This window comes from Macaca thibetana, chromosome 13 (assembly GCF_024542745.1).
Source record: "Macaca thibetana thibetana isolate TM-01 chromosome 13, ASM2454274v1, whole genome shotgun sequence".
Taxonomy (NCBI): Eukaryota; Metazoa; Chordata; class Mammalia; order Primates; family Cercopithecidae; genus Macaca; species Macaca thibetana.
The window spans coordinates 59,607,882-59,627,429 of record NC_065590.1 but is presented as its reverse complement, the minus strand read 5'-3'; the positions used below and the strand labels follow the sequence as shown (position 1 = coordinate 59,627,429).

Sequence of the window (19,548 nt, the reverse complement as noted above, 5' to 3'; positions counted from 1 at the left end):
GGGGAGCGCCTGTCTTAGTGAGAGTGAACAAATAAGCTGTATCTTTCAGAATTGGGTATGACTCAAACAACTTTTTTTTTTTTTTTTTTGAGACAGTCTCACTGTTGCCTAGGCTGGAGTGCAGTGGCGTGATCTCAGCTCACTGCAACCTCCACCTCCTGGGTTCAAGCGATTCTCCAGCCTCAGCCTCCCAACTAACTGGGATTATAGGCCCCCACCACCACTCCTGGCTAATTTTTGTAGTTTTAGTAGAGACGAAGCTTCACCATCTTGGCCTGGCTGGTCTGGAACTCCTGACCTCAGGTGATCCCAAAGTGCTGGGATTACAGGTGTGAGTCACTGTGCCTGGCCTCAAATAACTTTAAAGATTGAATAATAGTAGCTTGAAGCAAGTCTAGAGACCAACCAGTTGGAGGACAGGGCCACCAGGAAGGAGGTATGCAAGGAAAAACCTACAATGAATGGACCTGATATGTTTGAGGGTACGAGAGGAGTTTGGGGTTGAATTAATAACTACAAAACATCCACAAAGCAATTGGGAAGAAAGGGTCGGGGGACTATTAGGCCTAGTAATATCAAACTTTTTTTTTTTAAAGAGTAAATGTCATGATAGTATACTGCCCACCTCAACTGTAAAATTTTATTTTATTTTATTTATTTTTTAGATGGAGTCTCGCACTGTTGCCTGGGCTGGAGTGCAATGGCATGGTCTCGGCTCACTGCAACCTCCACCTCCTGGGTTCAAGTGATTCTACTGCCTCAGTCTCCCAAGTAGCTGGCATTACAGGCACCTGCCACCAGGCCCGGCTAGTTTTTTGTATTTTTAGTAGAGATGGGGTTTCAGTATGTTGGCCAGGCTGGTCTCGAACTCCTGACCTTGTGATCCGCCCACCTCGGCCTCCCAAAGTGCTGGGATTACAGGCGTGAGCCACCACGCCCAGCCAATTGTAAATTTTATTCATTTACTTTTAAACACCAACAAGTGATTTAAGAAAAATAATAAAATAACTGTAGCTGGGTATGATGGCTCATGCCTATAATCCCAGCTACTCAGGAGGCTGAGGTGAAAGGATCGCTGAGGCCAGGAGTTCAAGACCAGCCTAGGCAACATAGTGAGACCCCCGTCTCTAAAAAAAAGATTAAAAAAAAAAAAAAAAAAAAAAAAACTGGGCATGGTGGTGCACACCTGTAGTCCCAGCTACTTGGGAGGCTGAGGTAAGGAGGTTCACTTGAGCCCAAGAGTTAAGTGAGCTGTGATGTGATCACTGCACTCCAGCCTGGGTGACAGAGCAAGACCCTGTTTCTAAAAAATTATATCGGGATAAGGGAAGGGTATAAATCTGCTCTTTCTGTAAGATGATGTCTAAAATTGGAAAATAAATAGTGGTATCAGCGTGTTATCTAAAAATGTGGAGGTAAGTGATAGAAGATTCTGAAAGTGGCTACCTCTGGGACAGTGAACAGAGCAGCATTCAGAAGGGAGCTGCCATTTTTCATCATAAACCTAACGATGATCCTATTTGATTTTTTTAAAGATTTGTGTTCATAAAAATCAATATTGAAAGTGAATACGGAAAAAAACACTGTCTAAAAGTATATTTAAACAGTGACATTCACTTTGCACATTGACACCTTAAGAAAAATCCAACGCAATGTCATACTCTTACCCCAAATAAATTGCATTGTAATGTAAGGTCATTCTCTTGGGGAGAATCTAAACTGATGGAAAAGTCTGTCTTAAGGAGTACCTGTGATCATAAAGTACCTTCTAGCGCCCTTTAAATTGTGATTAAAGATAATTTATTGTTTAAAAAATATATACCTAGGTCTGGGGAGGAATAGAAGGGAAATGGAGAGTGACTGTTAAGGTTTCTTTGAGCGATGATAAAAACGTTCTAAAATTAAGTTGTGATAATTGCAAAACTATAAATATATTAGAAACCACTGAATTGCACATTTAAGTGGGCAAACTATTATGGCATATAAATCATATCCCAGTAAAGCTGCTGGGAAAAAAAAGTTTAAAAAATAGTAGTATAAATAATGTGTAATAATAGCCAACATTTGTCGGGGGCCAAAGGCCTGAGCGTTGTGACCAACTCAGCATTCCTGATAACCAACCCCTTCTCCCTATCTCCTTTACTCAGTAAATACAAAGGGCTCTAGAAGCTTAGGGCCGTTGTTCCCTAGAAGCAAGGAGCCCCCTGACCCCTTCTTCCAAATACACTCTTTTGTCTTTGTCTTTATTCCCATGTTTATCCTCCTTTGTTCAGTCCAGCAAGGTCTGTGGCAAACATTCAACAATCTCTAAGGTAGATACTATTATTCCATTTTATAAATGAAACTGGGGCATAGAGGAGCTAAGTGACTTTCTTGAGACCATCAGACATGAATAGATTAGAAGTTGTTTTTCTTTCATGTAAAAGAAGTCTGGAGGTGGGCTGTCTAGGGCTAGTAAGGTGGCTCCACGATTATGCAGCAGAGACCCTGGAACCTTTGAGTTGGTTTCTCCACTGTGCATGGCTTCTCCTCTCAAGGTCACCTCATGGCCCAAGATGACTGCCAGGGCTCCAACGAGTGTATCCACATTTTAGGCAGCAGGAAGGATGAGAGTGCAAAGATTCTTGTTCCACCTTTAAAGAAGCAAAAGTACACAGTGCTTCCACTTGCATCTTCCATGGGAGAATTGAGTCACACGTCTACACTGTTGGAGCCTAGGAAATGGAGTCTTCACTCCAAAAACTCATTTTGAAAAGCATTCGCATTTTGTGAATGACATGGAGTTTCCAGTTTGGTGCTTGGTAAATGCTTTGAGATGATGATGTCTCTTGTGCCCTCCATCTTCACAGCCTCACCTAGTCTTTCATATTTATTTCTGCTCAAAGCTTCATTTGGCCTCCGGTCTTCCTTCTCTTTCTCTCATAGCTTTTTTGGACTATATTCTGTAATAGCTGTTTCCACTGAATCCAGCTAAACACTCAGTACCTTGTCTGTCTCGTTCACAGTGCTAGGCACAGTGCTAGGCTCTCAGGGAACACTCATGCATGGAATGTAGGCTCCTTGGGGGATGTGAATTATCAAGACCCTTGAGCAGGGACTCTGCTGTGCCCAAATGGGCATACTCTCCCCCTATATGTAATGAAGGGTAGCGGAGCGCTCAAACGTTGGTATGGCTGGAACGAAACGCCCCTCCCAAGGACAGACAGGTAGAGCCAGAGGGTAGGGCAGTCTCCCAGCTGGCTGGAGGCAGAGCTGGCCTGGAGCCTGGCCTCCTGACCCTCAGGCGCCTCCTCTCACCCGGAGCTTCCCAAACACCGATTTCCAGGCAGAGACTCACCACACAACTATATTAAGTAAAATAGGAACGGATAATAAATTTTTATGTATGCGGAAATTGTTTCTCTCCTCCCCTCCTCTTGGGGTTGATTAACTTAGCTGGAAGTAATGAACCTGAACTGATTTTTTGAGCACCAGATCTAAGTGGTAATTACGGAGCTGGTACCTTGTTTATAGACTTTCGGAAGACCGTAATACTTACTAAAAGAATCCCTTTCTCTCCTTCACTCCCACCAGTTTCTCCCTTGGTGTGAGAACCGACAAACCAGAACATAAATGAGTTGGAGGAGAGAGCCCTTTCTTTTTTTCTAGGAGTCGTGTCATATTTCTAAAGGGCAGTGCTGTAAGTACTCTGCTCCCTTCAGGGAAGAAATTGTGCTTCAAGGACCCCTCACTGAGAGCAACGCCAGGGAAAGAATGGCCGGCTCAGGACTTCCATCGCGGTCGTTGGCTGCACTACTTCCTTCCAAGAACCTTGCTGACACAGGCCCCAGGGTCATCTCATGGGGCTTTCTGACGCCAGTACTGCTTTCTTCTAACTTTCCTCAGTAGACATCTATGGCTCTTTTAATAACATTCTCTCTCCAACCTGCTTGGATTCCATCCACATCTTTCTTTGGGTTCCTCCTTCTATGAAGGAGACTCCTGTTTGAACTGGCCTCTCCTGCAGTTCAAAAGCAGCCCTTCCTTCGAGTCTCCCCTGGATTCGTGAGCACTCTACCTGCATGTTTTCGGGTACTTGGTAAGCCAGGCATCACAATCTCCCCTGGAGCTAGTCCCGTGGTGACTCCTCCCAGTTTCTGTGGTCACCAGAGGTTTCAGGTGATGGTTCAGAGAGGGCACCATTTCCTGGGAGCCTTGGGGACTTGGCCATTCATTGGCTTTATATTCTCCCGTATATCCCACCTGGGCCCTGGAAGCCCAGTAGCTATGTGAGGAGAGGCACAACCTCCTGGCCTAAAGCTGAGTTGCTTCCATTCCACATACAGGTTTTCCTCTCCCTGGTCCCTCTCCTGGAGCTTCCAGATCTCTGCCACCCTATTCACCCCAGTGATCCAGGCAGCCCGAGGGCTGAGTTCTGTGACAGCACCCTCACCACTTCGAATATGCTGACATCAGTTCTTCCGGGCCTGGGCCACTCACCGTGAGCAATTTGATCTTCCATTTATGCCCCTGCCCAGCTACATCCTGACTGGTGGCTCTATTTGGCCTGCTCTCCTCTTGTCCTGGCTTCAGCCCTTCCGCCTGCCTGCCTCTGGCCAGCCCTGCTTCAACAGCCAGAGCACCAGCTCCTGCACAGGTTGAGGCTCAAGCCGTGGCCCTTCCCCAAGCAGTCTTCATCTCATGTAGCTGTGACAGTCCTTGGATGATCCGAGCTGGGAGAGGCTTCAAACAACTGTATCAAGTTCAAACCCTTGATTTAAAGGTGAGGAAACCACCGACCCACGGCCACACAGGTAGTGTGAGGTGGCCATTGCCAGGAAAGGAGGGGTGAGCAGTTGTGTGCCCCATCCTGAGTATCTATGGCAGCTGGACTGGATGACCACCACTAAGCCTTCCACAAACTCAAATCTGCTTTGACAGTGAGGAGATGCCTGATGTCTTGTTTGTTCCCCAGTCCCTCCCTGTCTTTGCTGGTTGCTACTGCTACCAATCACATGGCCCATTGTCCTGGCCACAGAAGAGGACCAATGACCCAAGCCATGCCATCAGCTTTAGATTCTGGGAATGAGAAGCTCTCCTTCCTCCATGATTATTGAGCTTATATGCTGCTATAGCCGTCTGTGGACACCTCCACCTCTTCTCATCTTTGTGTACCCCACCCAGCCATCCCAGGGAGCCTATCAGCAGTGAGAAAGAATGAGATCAATGTAGAGAGATGAACTATTCTATGTTGATGGGGAAAGGGGCATGGTGGAGCAAAAGTGAGCTGAGCACATTATTGGAGTCCCTGGGCTACGTCAGGGAGTCTCTAGGTCACCAAGCCAACCAATTCCCTTTTGGCTTAAGCTGCTCTCTCATTCTCCTACACCAACTGGGTATCCAACAATGCAACCCAATCCTGACAATAACTATCCAGACGGCATAGGTTAAGGGCTTGGTCCACAAGACCGTCCCCACTTCAGACATCAGCTGCAAAGAAGGTGCCCAGGCTACCTACATTTCTGCCCAATTGACTATAAATTGGGGGGTTCCCACCAGCCCTCCTCGTGTTTGATAATTTGCTAGAACAACTCACTGAACTCAGGAAAGCACTTTACTTACTATTATTGGTTTATTATAAAGGCTAAAACTCAGGAACAGCCAAATGGAAGAGTTGCATAGGGCAAGTATGGGGGTGGGAGTAGGGGTGGCTCAGAGCTACCATGCCTTCTTGGGATGCATCACCCTCCCAGCACCTTGACATGCTCAGCAACCTGTAAACCCCCTGAACCTCTTTGTTTAGGATTTTTTTTTTTTTTTTTGAGATTCCATTAAGTAGGCATGATTGATGAAATCACTGGACATTGGTGATTGAACTCAAACTCCAGGCTAGGTGTGGTGGCTCCCACGTGTAATCCCAGAACTTTGGGAAGCTAAGGCAGGAGGATTGCTTGAGGTCAGGAGTTTGAGACCAGGCTAGCCAACACAGCAAGACTCAATCTTGACAAAAAAGAAAAAAAATTAACCAGGCATGGTGATGCGTACTTGTGGTCTCAGCTACCTGGGAGGCTGAGGTGGGAGGAGCTGAGGAGGTTGCTGTCTTTTGAGATTGGAGGGTGGGGCTGAAATTCCAACCCTCTACACTCAGGGTTGATTCTTCTGGCTACCAAACCCTGTTTTAAAGCTACTAGGGTCACCTCATTAGCATAAACTCAAGTATAGTTGAAAGGGGCTCATTATAAATAAGAAAATACACTTCCATCATTCGGGAAATTCTGTGCTAGGAAATGGAGAGACAAACACCAAACAAATTTTGTATTATACCAGAAATACTCTGAGTGCAGTTTCTGTTGCCTGTGACCAAAGGGTCCCTGGATGGTTCAGGCACTGAATGAACCAGAATGAAAACTCATGACAACCAACTCCTAATGGACCTCATGTTCTGTGAACTACTCAGATTCCAAATGCATCAAAGACACCGCTGTTGAAGGCAATTCTAACTGTTTTGTGGCCTCATGCGGACCATAAATGTAGCCTTGCACACATGGGCTTGATTGAAGTGAAGTTCTATCAGTAACATGCGACTACGCCTCTTTCATAGGTTGTTGCTTCAGAGAGAAAAATAACCACTTCTGTGCTGTTCTATGTGTATGGCGTCCAGCATGGGTGCTCAAGTAGGATGAAATAAATTCACCCAAGGGTCCCTACTTTGCCTCTGCACCTCAGACCTTTAACCTCATTTGTAGAAGGAGGGTAGCAATCGAATCTATGTAATTTACCTATCTGCTAATAATCAGAACTTTTTTGCTTTCAGGTGAGAGAAATGCAACCCAGACCACCTTCTAACCCAGAACCATCTGAGGTTAGGAGTGCTGAGCCCAGGCCCAGCTGAGTTCTAAAATTGGAGGGGGGCGTGCAGCCTCGTCCTCCCTTGCTTCCTCTCTCATCCTGAGTGTCATCTTTGTCTTTGGGTTCCTTCATGTGACAGGGACATGGCCACTGACAGCAACAGGGTCAGATCCTTACAGCATTTTCTTTTTCTTTTCTTATTTATTTATTTATTTATTTGAGATGGGGGCTCACACTGTTGCCCGGGCTGGAGTGCAATGGCATGATCTCAGCTCACTGCAACCTCTGCCTCCTGAGTTCACACGATTCTCCTGCCTCAGCCTCCCGAGTAGCTGGGATTACAGGCACACACCACCACGCCCAGCTAATTTTCTTTTTTGTGTGTGTGTGTGACAGAGTCTTGCTCTGTCACCTTGGCTAGAGTGCAGTGGTGTGATCTCGGCTCACTGCAACCTCTGCGTCTCGGGTTCAGATGATTCTCCTGCCTCAGCCTCCTGAGTAGCTAGGATTACAGGCGCCTGCCATCATTCCTGACTAATTTTTGTACTTTTAGTAGAGATGGGGTTTCACCATGTTGGCCAGGATGGTCTCAAACTTCTGACCTCAGGTGATCCGCCTGCCTTGGCCTTTCAAAGTGCTGGGATTACAGGCATGAGCCACTGCGCCCAGCCCTTACCATATTTTCTCAGAGGGAAAGAAGGCCTCTGTCTTCGGGGCCACCTAAGATCCCGGAAGGATTCTGATCACCCGGACCAGAGGCAGAGGCCACCAGGGCAACTCTACCCGAACCGAAAGGAAGTAGGGACGGATACTCTCTTTTTTTTTTTTTTTTGAGACAGAGTCTTGCTCTATCGCCCAGGCTGGAGCGCAGTGGCCGGATCTCGGCTCACTGCAAGCTCCGCCTCCCGGGTTTACGCCATTCTCCTGCCTCAGCCTCCCGAGTAGCTGGGACTACAGGCGCCCGCCACCTCGCCCTGCTAGTTTTTTTGTATTTTTTAGTAGAGACGGGGTTTCACTGTGTTAGCCAGGATGGTCTCGATCTCCTGACCTCGTGATCCGCCCGTCTCAGCCTCCCAAAGTGCTGGGATTACAGGCTTGAGCCACCGCGCCCGGCCGGATACTCTCTTTTGACTAAAACTTTAATGAGGCTTGTCCGAGACCTTCCTGACCAGGCTCAGCTTATGTCCTTGCAGAATCTAGTTTGAGCAAGAATCCTGACAAGTTAGGGCAGGGAAACGCCTCCAGCCTTGGTATCTGGCCACTGTCTACATCTTATCAGCCTGACCTGCCTTCAGCAAGAGTCCTATTGGGTTGGTTTAACAGGATTCCCCTCTCCCTGATTTTCCATTCACAGACCACCCTGCCCATGGCTGCAAATCCCCACTTGCCCATGCTATAGTCAGAATTGAGTGCAATCTCTCCCCACAACTGCAAGATCCCACTGCAGTGCTCCTCGTTCCTCTGACCATGGCCCCCCTTGTGTCATCTGCCTTACTATCCATAACAAGTGTCATGAATAATTTTTTCTTTAACAATACCCCCTTCGAGGCTGGGCACAGTGGCTCACACCTGTAATCCCAGCACTTTGGGAGACTGAGGCAGGAAGATCACTTGAGCCCAGGAGGTCAAGAACAGCCTGGGCAACATAGCGAAACCCTCTACAAAAAATGCAAAAATTAATGGGGTGTGGTGGTGTGTACCTGTAGTCTCAGCTACTCGGGAGGTTGAGGTAGGAGGATCACCTGAGCCCAGAAGTTTGAGGCTGCAGAGAGCTGTGATGATGCCACTGCACTCCAGCCTGGGTGACAGAGTGAGACCCTGTCTCAAAACAAACAAAAACAATAAAATAAGATATCCCCCTCCAAAAAAATGAAGGGTTGACAGTCTGAGAAAAACAGCTCATATCTGCACATTTTTTTTTTTTTTGGGAGGTGGAGTCTCACTCTGTTGCCCGGGCTGGAGGGCAATGGCATGATCTCCGCTCACTGAAACTTTTGCCTCCTGGTTCAAGCGATTCTCCTGCCTCAGCTTCCTGAGTAGCTGGGACTACAGGCACATGTCACCATGTCTGGCTAATTTTTGTGTTTTTAGTAGAGATGGGGTTTCACCATGTTGGCCAGGCTGGTCTCGAACTCCTGACCTCAAGTGATGCACCCATCTTGGCCTCCCAAAGTGCTGGGGTTACAGGCATGAGCCACTGCACCCAGTCATCTGCACATTTCTTTATAGGAGATTTGTGAGGATTCTAGGAGAAAAGACATGAGGAAAGCTGAGCACAGTGTCTGGCTCCCAGCAAACCCTTAACCAATGTCAGTTCCTGCCACAATGATGGTGGCAGTGGTGATGAGGAGGGGAGGTGGGATGGGCAGCCTGGAGTTAGTCGCCCTCTGCTTTGATGAGGGCGGCTGGCGTGTAGCCCAGAGGAACTGCACTCCAGCCTGCAAGCTACTGCATGCCGGGGTGTGTGTGGTTTGTCTGCTCAGAGGGGTGCCTCGTTCTACCTCATGCTAAGGCACTGTAGGAGCTCTCAATGGTCCTGGGAAAAAGAGAATCTCCTTGTACTAAGGTATGAAGAACTAAGTCCCTTTGCTTACCAAAGGCCAGAGGTGGGGAAATGATTTTAATGTCTCATAACAGATTGCTGAATTGGAGCACAATTTGCAACTGATGGTGTAGTGAAATGAGAAAAGATTTTGGAAAATCATTTCTGAGAAGCTGCTGAGCCTGGATGGCTTTCTACGTGGGAACTGAAACTGGCCCAATTGTTCTATAGAACTGATATTTAGTGGTGTTTTTTTTGTTGTTGTTGTTTGTTTTTTCTTTTATAAACAGAAATGGACCCTCCAGCTCTGAAAGATTGAAACTTACATTTGTCTTATCTGAGTTCCTTCCTCAGGAAACTGACCCTCAGGCCTGGCAGATGGTATTAGGAACTGAAACTTACCAGATCACCACATCAGGACAATGAGACGCCAGACCCCTCATGCATCATGATTGCCTAAGCAACCATCTGTTGTTTGAACCAACTCCTTTTCCTTACCTCTCCCTAATTCCTGTTTTCCCACATGTAGTTAAAATTCTTCCCTGCCATATGAACTCCTAAATTCAGCTGGTCCAGGAGATGGATTTGAGACTGATCTCCCATTTCCTTGGCTACAGCACCCAAATAAAGCCTTCTTCCCTAGCAGTGTTCCTTGTCTCAGAAATCTGCTTTCTGTGCAGTGAGCAGCAGGACCTAGACTGAAACCCTGGTGTTCTGGCAACAGAATCAGCCCCAGGCATCAGAGGAGGTGGGCACCTAACAATATTCTTTTGGTTTGAGCTTGGGGATCCAGGCAGATCCTTTGCCTCCCAAACTTGGCTGAGGGAGGCTCTGCTGAGTGGGGATGGCAAACATCTCTCAGAAGGGAACTAGAATCTATTGCACACTTGGTTTTTGCTCCACGCTCCGCATGGATGATCTAGTTTCTCTCTTTTTTTTTTTTTTTTTTAGACGGAGTCTTTCTCTGTTGCCCAGGCTGGAGTCCAGTGGCGCGATCTCGGCTCACTACAAGCTCCGCCTCCCGGGTTCACACCATTCTTCTGCCTCAGCCTCCTGAGTAGCTGGGACTACAGGCATCCACCACCACACCCAGCTAATTTTTTTGTATTTTTAGTAGAGACGGGATTTCACCATGTTAGCCAGGATGGTCTCGATCTCCTGACCTCGTAATCTGCCCGCCTTGGCCTCCCAAAGTGCTGGCATTACAGGCGTGAGCCACCGCGCCCAGTCAAGGATGATCTAATTTCATCTGTACACAACCAGTAATGCTCACAAACAACAAGGAGGCTCAGAAAAGGAAAGTTATTCACTCAAGGATGCTGACTGGATGGAAGAAGGAAGATTGGCTTCCACTGTGCCTCCTCACCTCCTGGGAGTGGCTCACAGAGAGAACAGTCACGATCATTGTCACTCTGGCACTCAGACAAGCTGGTTGTGTAGGCAAGGTGTGTGAAGTCCTCACTTACAGCCAAGTAAGATAATACACAGAGATGAATGTATGTATTTATTTATTTTGAGACAGAATCTCCTCTGTCATCCAGGCTGGAGTGCAGTGGTGCAGTCATGGCTCACTGCAGCCTCAACCTCCCAGGCCCAACTGATCCTCCCGCGTCAGTCCCCCAGGTAGCTTGGACTAGAAGCACACGCCACCACATCCAGCTAATTTTTTATTTTTTATTTTTTTATTTTATTTTTTTGGAGATGGAGTCTTGCTCTGTCGCCCAGGCTGGAGTGCAGTGGCACGATCTTGGCTCACTGCCACTTCTGCCTCCCCGGTTAGTGTGATTCTCCTACCTCAGCCTCCTGAATAGCTGGGACTACAGGCATGTGCCACCACGCCCGGCTAATTTTTGTATTTTTAGTAGAGACGGAGTTTTGTCATGTTGGTCAGGCTGGTCTCAAACTCCTGGACTCAAGTGATCCTCCTACCTTAACCTCCCAAAGTACTGGGAGTACAGGTGTGAGCCACTGTGCCCTGCCTACACGGAGATTTAGAGAGCTAAAGGGCCTCAACCAAACTCACACACTTGGTAAGTGGCAGAGTTAGGTCTTCTGTCTCTAAATCCACCACACCAAACAACTCAACTGGCAGCATTTTCTCAGCAACATCTTTGCAGGAACCTTGTGGTCAATTCCTTCTGCAGGGGTGAGTGGCAGCCTGCAGAGAGTTCTGTGAGTCGAGTGTTTCAACATATGGATGGATCTTTATTTTTTACTGTGGCAACAAAAGGTGTGAGATTTTTGTCTTTCATCAGTTACAAACACTGTTGGTCAGGCACTTTCATTGGGAGATCTTTTTCCCCCTATTCTTCCTGGGGTGACTTGAAATGTGGGCAGGATCCAGGAGGTGGAGAGAGAGGGGTCTTTGAAGGGGTGGAGGTGGGCTGCTGACACTGCAGAGCTCTCAGCTGATTGACTCACCTGCACATGACTGTGTAGGGAATGTCTGGCCCAAGCAGGCTTCCTGTAATGTATCTGTCATCTCTTCATTTAGCTCGTTTTGTGGGTTTCGGAATCCCTCTTGGAAGGTCCAATTAAAATCTTGGAAGAAACCTGGGCTCTGTAGAGTGTCCTCATGGAGCAACTAAGAACTGAATACAGTAAAATGAAAGGCAAGACAAAGTCGTTTCCTGGGTTAGGATAATTAGAATTTGAGTCACCTTCCTGTGTAAAAGGAAACAAACATTCTGGTGGTCTTCATCAGGGAAAGAGAAGTGTTTTATCAAATAAAGTGTAATCATGGCAGTTGACTTCAACTGAGGCTTAAAAGAGAGGCCTGGGGTGTTTAATCTGGCACTTTCCCTGTACCTCTTTTATGACACTTTTCACTTTTTGCCAAGTTATTTATATCATAGCCTTTATAGTTAATTTTTGCTTCTAGATTATATATTTTCACTTCTACTTCTGTGGACAACTTGCAGCAGTTTGTGCATAGTATGTATTCAATAAATGACATAATATAAATACATGGATGAATTGCTGAATGGATGGATAGGTGAGTGAATGGATAGATGGGTGGATGGACAGACGGATGGGTGGATGAGTGGATGGATGGATGGATGGATAAATGGATGGATGGATGGATGGATAGATGGATGGATGGATGGATGGATGGATGGATGGATGGATGGATGGATGAGTGGATGGATGCATGGGCCCTGATAGTCATGTTCGCATAAGAAAAGTTGAACTTGTGGGAGAGGAGGCAAAAAGAGGAAGTGATAGTCACTGAATGTCTGTGCTAGACAGTATGTCTGGCACTTTATAATCATTTTAGTTAATCTTGACAACAGTGCAATAAGGTGGATTGCTTGTTTCCCCATTTCAAGATGTTGAAACTGATTCTCAGAGAGATTAAAGAATTTGCTTAATGGTACCCTCATCTAGATGAGTCTGAATAGAAAGACCTACCAGACTCTTAAAGTCAGCCTAGCACCAAGTAGACACTAAAACATTGATTTTTGTGATGTTGTTTCCCAGAAACATTGAGTCAGAAAGCATGTGGATGCAGGATTAAGGTGGAGCAGGCTCAGCCATGACTGAGCATCTGCAGGAGGAGCTGAGGAAAGAGCTGGCCTCCCCAAGGCCTGGGTGACTCAACTGTCAGCCTCTGAAGCCCATTCCCCTCCTTAATTGGAGAGGAGTTTCAGGACAGTTGTGGTTGAAGTCCCAGAAAAACGATTTGAAAACGCTGTGTGCTGGGGCAGGTGGGGCCTATGCCAAGGCCATCTGGCCCTGCCTGCTGTGGCCCTTCTCCCCTCCCATGTCTTCCAGCCTTGCCTCCCCCACACGCTGCAGATGACACTCTTCTCAATGCTTATTCTGGAGTATAAGAGCTGAGAGCAGGAGCTACCTGGGGGTTGAGGGGTGGGCAGGCTTTAGAGAAGGGGAGAGAAGAGGCTTCATTGTGGGAGCTGGGGGCTCCCAGGAGCCACATTTGCCAAGCTTGGGTTCAAGCTGACGTCGCTATCAGAGAAGACAGGTCTGGGGAGTGAGTGGGCCCAGGAGTTCAGGAGCCCAGACTGTCATTCAGTTTTGGAAGCCGAATTCCCAGCACGACTGTGGTCCACCTTGCTGGCATCCTGGTTCCCAAAGCCTGTCAGTCCGGGGCTGTGGGCCTCTCTCTCACAAAGCCTTGTCTAGGTGACTTGGGAGGTGAGGCCCCTATTGGTCAGTCCCCTTCCTGATGGAACAAGCCACCCTAACCGCTCTGTCCTCTCAGGTCAGGCTTCTGACAAGCCACTGTGTGGGTGAGCCTTTGTGTACTGCCTGCCCGCCTCTCACTAGGAGCCCTCTCTCCTCATGGCCTCAAGGTACCACTGAGGCTTATTTCTGCCTCAGCCTGGCCATAAGCAGCCCTCCGCAAGAGTTCTGTTACCAGTCATTTGCATTGTAGTATAAGTGGAAACCACAGAATCGCCTTCCTCCCCAGTTATTTATACTTCAAGTCATATTGTGGAGAGAAAATTTCTGTCAGCAAAAATCTCAGGAATCCTCCTCATTTCTATTTGTATGGCTTTCAATCGTTGACATGATTTTTTCACATATGTCATCTTCTGGGGATGGATTCGTATAACCCTGCTTCACTTGCTTCCCTGTGGGAGGCTCACTTGCTTCTTGACAGGCTCTGGAAGAACCAGGCAGTCTGGTACATGGTTGTGCAAGAACCCTTGAGGGGGCCTTGGAGTGGGTACTTGGGCCCTGGAACTCATCCCTAAGATGGAGGGCCGAGATCGCCCCTTCCCATCCACCAGGGTGGTGACAAGGTGGAGAAGAAACTTCCTGTGAGCTTGCAGGGACTTCTGGCACTTGCATCGGACCTTGGAGTTCCCTGGGGAGAGGCACTCTTGGGTATGACACTGTATAGTGCCACCTGAGTGCCATTTGACCCAGTTTGGCCCTGGATCCTTGAGCAAGAGGGCTACAGGAAAGAAAGACAGCCAGGCCCACTTTTTGGGACACTATTAGGGGCTGTAGCATTGGTGCGGAGAGAATTCCCCCAACCCACCAAAACAGTGGAAAATGAGACATGTGTGGAGGGATGAAAGTGGAATGTCATCAACAATGTGGTTACAGAGGTGTATGCCGGGGCCACTCCCACTTGCCAGGGAGACTCATGAGGCAGAAGGGATGGGGCACAATGTAGCTTCCATGGGCACACCAAGCCACCTGGAGAGCGCATCAGCCGCTTGGGTCCCCCCAAAAGGAAGGAGGGTCTTTGAGTCTGGGAACTTTGGTGCTTGTTCTGCTGGGAGGGGCAGGGAGTCAAGACCAGCTGTGGCTTCCACTGTTCTTCTTACCCACTTTGGTTACTGGCCTCTGTTGGCATGAACTGGGGAGGCAGAGGCTACCTGCAGATGAGGAACTGTGTGGAGTGCAAGTGTATGCAGTAAAGGGTTAGCTTAGCTGACTTGAGGTACTCATACCCCTCACATTCTGAAGAAAAGACTGGCCCTCAGCCTGAGCCTCAGAAATAATCTCTAAACCCTGAGAATACCCTGCTTTGTATTCAAAGAGTATCTTTGAATGCTGAACTTAGAACCACTCTAGAAAATGTATGCTAACAGTGCAATTTATGATGAACACTTGTCTTTGTTCCCCTGGGGCCCTGGGCCACACTGTATCAGTTTGAGCCCTAGAGGGACAGAGAATGAGAAGCTAAGATCAGTCATGCAGATGCTCCAGGCCTATGTGACCAACCACCAATAAAAACCCTGAACATCAAGGCTCAAGTGAGCAATCCAGCCGGTCCCAACTTACAATGGTTCAACTTGTGAGTTTTGCACTCTACAATGGGTTTATTGGGACATAACCCATCATAAGTGGAGGAGGATCTGTACTTCATTCACACGTGTTGTCACATCATTACTGGGAGAATTAAGCACTGTCCACATGAATCCACTGGGAGAGGATAACTGGAAGCTTGTACCTGGCTTCTCCTGGATTCTGCTCTGTATGCCTTTTTCCTTTGTTAATTTTAATCTGTATTCTTTCATGGTAGTAATCTACAACTATGAGCTTTTCTGAGTTCTGTGAATAGCTTTCTGAGTTCTGTGAGTCTTTCTAGTGAATCATTAAATCCCAGGTGGTCTTGGGGACCTCTCACAAAAGATGTCTGGACCTGAACCTCCTGTTGTTTCAAAGGTCCTATAGCAGGCTGTCTTACCAACTTTCAGCATCAAGAAGCTGGTGAGGAGTGGGTTTGTTTAAAAGTGAAACTGGGGAGAGAGATGAAGTGGGGGGAAGATGCCCTGAAATCTCACCTTATAGGCAACCTCTGATTTGCCTGAGGGTTTTCCCTTGAATACCTTCTGGGTACAAGTATTTGAGACAGGTGATGTGCTGGTCACTTTATTATCAGCTGCTTGTGGCCTAGCCCTAACATGGGCACTGGAAAAGATGGGGGTAGGGGTTGATGATGGAGAAATGGGGAGTAAAAGGATTTAAAACGTAAAAAAATTGAGGTGTTTCCATGATTTGTCTCTTTTGATTCTTACAAAACCTTCATGAAATATGTGCTGACATTTTAAGCTCCATTTATAGTGAGAAAAGCAATCCTCAACAAGGTGATGACTTGTACAAGGGAAGACATGATGGCCCTTGTTCCTTGGGAGATTTTGCACTCCCAGGGGAAATCATAAGCCCTCAGGAGCCATCATGAGAACAGCTATGGAGCAGCAAGTGAACAGGTGTGTATCAGTCTGGATAGGCAAGGCTAAGCTGCAGTAATAAACAATCCCTGGATCTCAGTGGTGGAACATTAAGGAGGTTTATTTCTCCTTTATACAAATATGCTGTGGATCAGGATGACTCTCCAGGCAACTGTCTGTGGGACTCTCCAGGTGGGCTTGGATCACCTGGTGTTGGGCCTTGAAGTGGGTAATGGAGAGGACATGTTAGAAGAGAAGGAACTCACAAGCAATGGGAGTGCAGTGCCTTTTTGCAGGTAGGGGTCAAGGTAATGCTTTCCATGGCTACGACTTGGTGTGGTGGAAAAAGTCATGGTCCTGGCAAATCTGCTTCCAATCCAGGCTTCTCCCGTATAAAAAGCCTCCTTTGTGTGCAGTGAGTGAACTAGAGTAAGGAGGACATGCCAGTGGAGCTTGGCTTGCTCCCTCTGTGGCCCGCTGGCTTGTTTTACCACTGCCTTTGGGGGACAGTGGCAGCTGTGGCAAATCTCTCTGGAGTTTCTTCAGTGGGAGCGAAGCACCTAAAGCACATGGGTGCAGGAGCAGCCAGGCCTGCACCCATAGGCATGGTACAGAGAGGAGCAGGGGAAGCTCGCTGCCTGCAGACTTCAGGGGGAGAGAGGTAGGGGTGGTGCCGGGGAGAGGGCCTTAATACCTTCAGGGAAAGGAGTCAAAGAGGATACCCAGGAGATAACTAGACTTTAGAAATCTTGGGGCCAGAAGCTTGATTGCACCTCTAGTGCTTTCTTTTAGATTTCTTTCCTTCTTTTTTTTTTTTTTTAAGACTGGGTCTCGCCGGGCGCGGTGGCTCAAGCCTGTAATCCCAGCACTTTGGGAGGCCGAGACGGGCGGATCACGAGGTCAGGAGATCAAGACCATCCTGGCTAACACGGTGAAACCCTGTCTCTACTAAAAAATACAAAAAAAAAAAAAAAAAAACTAGCCGGGCGAGGTGGCGGGCGCCTGTAGTCCCAGCTACTCGGGAAGCTGAGGCAGGAGAATGGCGTGAACCCGGGAGGCGGAGCTTGCAGTGAGCCGAGATCCAGCCACTGCGCTCCAGCCTGGGCGACAGAGCGAGACTCCATCTCAAAAACAAAAACAAAACAAACAAACAAACAAAAAAAAAGACTGGGTCTCGAAGCTGGGCACAGTGGCTAACGCCTGTAATCCCAGCACTTTAGGAGGCCGAGGTGGGTGGATCACATGAGGCTAGGAGTTTGAGACCAGGCTGGGCAACCCTGTGAAACCCATCTCTACTAAAAACACAAAAATTAGCCAGGCGTGGTGGCAGATGCCTGTAATCCTAGCTACTCAGGAGGCTGAGGCAGGAGAATCGTTTGAACCCAGCAGGTGGAGTTTGCAGTAAGCCAAGATTGCACTACTGCACTCTAGCCTGGGTAACAGAACGAGACTCTATCTCCAAAAAAAAAAAAAAAAAAAAAAAAAAAAAGGATACCGCATCTTGCTATGTGGCCTACGCTGGAGTACTGTTGTGTGATCATGGCTCATTGCAGCCTCCACCTCCTGGGTTCAAGCAATTCTCCTGCCTCAGCCTCCCGAGTACCTGGGACCACAGGCATATGCCACCATACCTGGCTAATTTTTAAATTTTTTGTAGAGATGAGGTCTTGCTATCTTGTCCAGGCTGATCTTGAACTCCTGGGCCCAAGAAATCCTTCCAACTCGGTCTCCTGAAGTGCTGGGGGTACACGCGTGAGCCTCTGCACGGCCAGCCTCCAGTGCTTTTGCATCCTTCCTGTTAACTTGTGTAGGATTAAAACATTGTCAGAATAAGATTTTTTTCCTTTTTATTGTTTTGATTTTTTAGCCAATGAGAAGGAAAATTCCTTATTAGGGAGGGCAAGGGTGAGGATATGTGGGGTGGGGAGAAGCGAACGTTCCAAGTTTCTGAAACAGTGACTCTCTCTTGGACTCTCTAGCCAGTAGAAACCTCCCTCCCACTCTTTTGCCCCAAGCTCTAGTGCTTAGAAGAGAATCAAGGGAAGTTGGAACCCAGAAAAGGGAGACAGATTGAGGGACTGCTGTGAAATGTTGGGGTGTTTTGTGAATAATATTAGAAGTTGGGCTGGCAGAGACCCTGTCACATAAACATTAAGTCAACACTGGAGACTGAGCATTTGTTAGAAATGTAAGCAGGAATGGCAGAAAACTTTTTTTTAAGGGAAAGTATGTTAGGGCTTATGTTCAGCCTCCATCCTCTGACGGCAAAAGTTAGCAAGGTCGATTTATGGCGTTGTCTTTTCTGGGACCTTTATCTTGTTGGTGGGATTCCCATCTCCATCTCCCAGGAGCCAAGACTTTCCCCTCCCTCTGCTCCAGCAGCAGCCAGTCTCTCCTGCAGCTACCAATCTGGATGAGATTTAGGTTCTACACATTAGAGGCACTTCAGCAAGATTTTCAAAGGCAGATTGGAGAAGGAGCCCATGCTTCTGCTGGTTTTTTTGGGGGCAAGTGAGGGGTTCTGGTTTTTTTGGAGTGGCTTTATCATGGTAGCATCTGAAAAAGGCTCTTTCTTGATCAGAGAGATAACAACCTCCTCAGTGACCTGGTTCTGTAGGTGTGTCTCTCCTGAGAGTTAATCCCAGAGCTCAACCTAGAGCTCAAGCCTAGAGTCTCTTCAGGCTTCCCAGAGATGGGGGTGCATTTAACAGTCCAAGTTAAAGAGAAAATAAAGCCCATTAGAGAACAAACGTTGAGCACTGAGTGAAAAAGTTTTATTGCCAAAGAGAAAACCTGATTCAGGCCAGGGTCTTGGAAGGTTGTTCAGGATGAGACGGGGGAGGAGAAATGGGGTAGGTCTTTGAAAACCAACAGATTGCAAATTCTCTGTCCCATAGCAGGAAAGCACAGTCTCCGAGTGATGTCGGCTGGCTGCCAACACGTCAGTTGTATCAGTATTAGCTGGCTGGAGGTGGCCTGCTGTGTGCAGATGGTACCTGGCGCAGGATTGTGGTGTCCAGGTGTCTCTCCTTAGCACGTAAGACCCTGCCTGAGGACTGTGGCGTGATGTGCTGGAGTCACAATTCTGTCACCCAGTCAGGTCGTCAGTGTCAGAGAGCTAGGTGGCCAGGTTGGAGTTGATCGCCAATGATAGGTCTTTTTCTGCTTAAATCAGCTGGACTGGATTCTATTGTGTTAACTTGACCCTGACTCATGCCGCCAGGCCTAATTTATAAACCAAGACAAGAAAGGGCTACTCCACCACCTCCAGTTTGTGTCAGGCCAGGGGACTTTCCCCCTACCCCCCGACCTGAGGCATGCACCCTCCCTTAGAGCAATGGCTGTATCTCTGAGAATTCGGAACCGTGATTAATCCAGCCTTGATGAGGAGGCAGCAGGAACTGTGCGCATTCTCACTTCACACCCATCCCAATCCCCTCCCCTATGCTGTCCTCTTGTACAGGGGACTGAAAACACAACATTCTCTGCCTCCCTCCCTTATAGGTGGTGACGATCATATGACTCTCT

At 47.7% G+C, this 19,548-nt stretch overlaps 2 protein-coding genes across 34 annotated transcripts in view; one reads left to right on the top strand and one right to left on the bottom strand.

Moving 5' to 3' along the window:
- The window catches only part of CALM2 (calmodulin 2), a 1,210,617-nt gene that overhangs the window by 338,765 nt on the left and 852,304 nt on the right, over positions 1-19,548 (bottom strand). Inside the window, exon 1 of one of the 33 annotated variants that reach the window (XM_050754920.1) lies at positions 12,993-12,996. The exons of 30 other annotated variants lie outside the window; for them this stretch is intronic. The gene's annotated coding sequence lies outside the window, so the exon portion shown is untranslated. Of the gene's footprint in view, positions 1-2,200; positions 2,206-8,299; positions 8,304-12,992; positions 12,997-19,548 lie in introns of those variants that run through there. 2 more of the 33 variants (XM_050754947.1, XM_050754898.1) reach the window with 2 other exon arrangements.
- The window catches only part of MSH2 (mutS homolog 2), a 102,458-nt gene that overhangs the window by 81,626 nt on the left and 1,284 nt on the right, over positions 1-19,548 (top strand). The window lies entirely within an intron of this gene.